The sequence below is a fragment of the Hibiscus syriacus genome, unplaced genomic scaffold (genome assembly GCF_006381635.1).
Source record: "Hibiscus syriacus cultivar Baekdansim isolate YM2019G1 unplaced genomic scaffold, ASM638163v2 tig00111402_pilon, whole genome shotgun sequence".
NCBI classification, from domain to species: domain Eukaryota; kingdom Viridiplantae; phylum Streptophyta; class Magnoliopsida; order Malvales; family Malvaceae; genus Hibiscus; species Hibiscus syriacus.
In genome coordinates this window covers 1921331-1926346 of record NW_024063082.1, presented here as the reverse complement: position 1 = coordinate 1926346, position 5016 = coordinate 1921331, and positions in this window count along the sequence as shown.

Genomic DNA, 5016 nt, shown 5'->3' with positions numbered 1-5016 from the left:
ATTAACTCATTAATAATAATAAGTTATGTTCGACTGATCATTATTGTTGTACTTACTATTATGATTGTTTGTTGTTATGTACTGAGATCAACGTTACTCAAAGCACCGAAGAGAGGACGAATATATCTTAAGGAAATTGTTCATGCAAGCCTCAACAAAATTATTCTATTTATCCGACTCTAATTCATCCATTTCCATGTTTACACATGAGCAAATGATTTGTTCCTCTATTTTAATTCTTTATTTATTTTACTTCGTTCGATGTATATAATAATATCAGTTTATTATTATTATTTGTTGGTTCTTAATCTCGTTTTATCTAACATATTTTTTTGAGTAAAACATATTAAAAAATTAAGAAAGGAGTCTTAATATACAACAATGTTTTAAGATACAAAGAAGGCCATACAAAAGAGTTTATCAACAATTCCCATAATTAGAAGTCTCTTCCTCTCTTCTCTATTGTGCAAATCTTATCATCTATACATGTCATTTAAATAAATTTGTTTCTTTCTTTCGGAGAAATATTTATGCCTTATTATTACCCTTGTGAAGAAGAATTGGGGGAACAAATCGAAAATGAAGGGTCTTTTACTATTGACTTGAAAGAATTTTTTGAAGTGAATTGAGATTCTGAAGATGATGTCTGTAACGAAAATTATGTATTTGAAAAGAGCAAAAGTGGACAAAAGATTGCAAATTACATAAGAGCACTTACCGAGCCCATGTTTGTGGATCATTTTGGAGAGACCATTATTGATGATTTATTCTCAACAACATGTGAGCGAATCAAAGTTGTTTAATATGAATGACTATGAAATAATTAACCAAAGGCGGAACAAGTATCAAGTTTTCTGGTGGAGAAGACAACCGTCTGTAGTATTTATTCAAGTACCTATATATGTGGCTGGCTGCGCATTTTCAATCGTCTTTATAAGATGAGTTTTAATTACGGGGCCTCCACCAGGCCATAACTATGGCTTCTCTAAATATGCTTTGCAAACAACTTAGGTTTGCCAGACATGATTTGTTCTCTATGCACAAAATGAAGATTAAGGTTGTTAGCGTGGCCGTTGTAATGACTCTGAAATCGTTGGTCATATGAAAGGGCGCAAGATTTAATAAATAACAAACTTATTAAAGTCTAAAAGGAAAATGAATCTATAAAATTATAAGAGATAAAAACATATAATCAATACGGAAAGCTCCACATGGATACGTTGGATTGGTTTTATGGGAGGCCAAGGTCACATACAAACAAATTCTGTCTATATTATATATAAAACCTTATCCAATAGGTACAAGGATCCTTCCAAGGGAGGTGGCAATGCCATATGGAGGGTTGAAGGGGCCTGACGACTCAAGTCTTATCCCCCACCGCTTGCTTCAATCTCCAAGGGTTAATCAAAATGTCAACATTTCTTTGATCGGTCGAGCCTGGAGATTGCTAGTTGCCGCTACTATATGTTTTGCATATAAAATAAATATAATAAAATACATATTTGAAGAACTTTATCATATGTCAAATATAAATGTAATAAGAATAAATCAATATTAAAATCGATATGTCATTTTCGTGCCACGGTCACCGTTTATTTTATATACAAAATATATATTTGAGTTGATTCATAAATTTTTCAACGTGACGGACTATCTAAATAAATGTAAAATCTTCATTGAATAAATATTATTAAATTATAAAGTGTTATAAATTAGTAACAATAATAATATTCTAAATTTCAATGATTAAAAGGAAAAACACTCAAAATTACCCAAATTATAGAAGGATAATCTAAAAAAAAATGAAAAAGCAGAAGGCAGATATTTTCACCTGCCAACCAGATAATTGAGGAAAAAAAGTGTTACGACCGTCTTTCGGTTGGGTCTGGAATTTGACTTCGACTTAAATAGAATAATTTGGAGTCGCTACCAATCATTTATTTTAAGACAAATAGGTTGATCAGATACCCTATTTCTTACCTGATTTGCGTCTTTCCAAAGTTGTGTCAGATTCGGGAGTCGGTTACAGTCAAGGAAGGGTTAGCACCCTTGAACTGTCATTTTGATACAACGCAATTTTCAGTTGTCTTAAATTAAGAAAAATATAATTTAAAATTAAAAGGTAAAAATATGATCTCAATTACTTACCTTAGATAGTTTTAAATGTGTGCCGTTAAGAAGGTCAAGAAATCATGTTAGATAAAAAGGTAAGAAATAAATAAATTAATTAAATTAAAATGAAGAAAAAAAATTAAATAAAAGATAAGATAGAGAAAGCAAAGATAAAATAGTAAGTAAAATAAATAAAAAAATATAAAAAAAAATAAAGAAGAAGAAGAAGAAGAAAAAGAAAAATATAATAAAAATAATAAAAATAATATATATATATATATAATAAATAAAAACATAAAAACATAAAAAATAGTAAATATATATATATAAATTAATAAAACAGATAATAAAATGTAACATATATATATATATATATATAATTTAAAAAAAGAAAAATATATACTAAAGTAAAAAAGAAAATACATAAAATATAAAAAAAATATTACATGAAAAAAAATAACAAAGCAATTAAATAATATGAGTAATAAGGGAAAAGTGCGTATAAATAAAGTTAAATAAATAAAATAATAATAATTAAAACGTAAATGTAAGGGACCAAATCAAAATGAAAAATAAATCGATGGGCAAATTTCGAAGGAAAAAATTGATTTAGGGGGAGAATTAAATATTTAAAAAATAGGAACACGCCTCATTGGTAGATCTAGGTTCGAAACTTCGAAACCCCACATCTTTTTAGTCATCGACACAACCCACGTTTTGGGTTATTCGAACCAAATCTCAAGAAAAATAACATACACATGCGAGAAATAAACGAATCAAGGTAAAAAAGATGCTACATTTTATTTCTTTTTCGAATCGTTTACAATAGCTTTACCTTTGTATTTTTTTCATGTTTTCCTCTATATTTTGTATGTAAATCGTGTGTTACAATAGTGAGTTACAATGGCTATTTATAACACTTGTGGATCCTATTTTTAGGAGTTTGAATCATAGTAGAACTCTATCCTATTTTTAGGAGTTTGAATTCTAGTAAAACTCTATCATATTTTTAGGAGTTTGAATCATAGTAAAATTCTAACGTTATGTTTGTTTTCTGAATCCCACTAAATCGGGGTTGTTGAGAGTGTTGTACTCGAACGAAAATGTGTGTTGACAGTTGCCCCTCTTTGCCTATAGTCGTGTAACGGGATAGAGCAAAGATTAAAAAGACACACTTTTCGTTCGGTGGAGTTGAAAATTGACTCTAATTTTTCAATAACTCCTTGTCGAATTGAGTTGCGGATGACTCCTCCGTCGTTAAGTCGAGTTCATCTTGATATAGAATTGAAGCCGTAGCTCGGAATTTGAATCAACACGTGGCTTCTCGTTGCCCTTCGGTCTTCTTCTTAGATCAGAATCGAACTCAGAAATCTTCGTTGACAGATAGCTTTTCTTGACTTAAGTTATGCTGCTTGAAAATGGTTGCTTGTCACTAAGGCACGACTAATCCAAGTCTTCTTCTCGACTTGAAAACCTCGACTGCAATCGGAAAGTAGTATGATTGATGTGTCATTGAGCTGAATGGAATCGAATTCGACAATTTTATTGACAGATAACCCTTCTTGCCTTAAGCTATACTGCAAATGATGTACCCTCGAAGCTGAGTGTAATCGAATTCGAAGGTCTTGGGATTCAAGAGAAATATTTTAACAGGTTTTTTTTTTGTGTTTCAAGAAAAACAATTTCAAATGTTTTTTTGTGTTTCAAGAGAAACAATTTCAAAGGTTTTTTTTTTGTTTCAAGAGAAACTGTCTCAAGGGAGGCAAAATTTTGTTTCAAGAGAAACATATTCAAAGATTGGTGTTTCAAGAGAAACTGTCTCAAGAGAGACAAAACTTTGTTTCAAGGGAAACTGTCTCAATAGAGACAAAATTTGTTTCAAGAGAAGTTGTCTCAAGAGAGACAAAACTTAGTTCCAAAAGAAATTGCCTCAAGGGAGACAAAATTTGTTTAATGTAAAAATATTCAAAAATTTTGTTTCAAGGGAAACTGTCTCAAGAGAGACAAAATTTGTTTCAAGGGAAACTGTCTCAAGAGAGATAAAATTTGTTTCAAAAGAAATTGTCTCAAGAGAGACAAAACTTTGTTTTGAGTAAATTAGTCTCAAGCGAGACGACCCCTTGTTTCGAGAGAAAAAATCTCAAAGACGATCGATAATCTGCTTGTTCCTGAAGATAAATGTTGCTAGTGGGTACGATCCCCTTCGTTGTGAAGTTCAGCCTTGAATTGAATATCCTTCGCCGTGAAGTTAAAATCCAATGAATGTTACTGGTGAGCACGATTCCCTTCGTCGTGAAGTTGAAACCATGGATGGTCCCTTCATTGCGAAGTTGAGCCTTAACATGAATATCCTTCGTCGTGAAGTTGAAATCCAAGCTTATATTGTTTCGAGACCAATATCATTCGCAGTGAAGTTGAAATTGGCTTTGAATGAAACTAGGAAGCCCATTCGCCGTGAAGTTGAGCTTTGAATTGGATATCCTTCGTCGTGAAGTTAAAATTCAATCTTGTGTAAATGGGCACGATATCCTTCGTCGTGAACTTGAAAACGTGGATTTGTGGGCACGATATCCTCCGTCGTGGAGTTGAAATCGTGGATGGCCCCTTCGTCGTGAAGTTGAGCTTTGAATTGGATATCCTCCGTCGTGAAGTTAAAATCCAATCTTGAGAAAGTTGGTTTTGAGTTGGATGTCCTCTGTCGTGGAGTTGAAATTCAATTTCAAACAAATTTGGTCATTTCGAGTTCAATATCCTTCGCTATGAAGTTGAAATTGACTCTAAACGAGAATCAAAAAGTTGTTTCGTCTTGAAGTTGACACTTGACTCAAAAAGCTGCAAAAAATTATGTATGCTAAAAATGATAAATGTGATGTCTAAGATGCATGCAATATGAATTAATTCTTT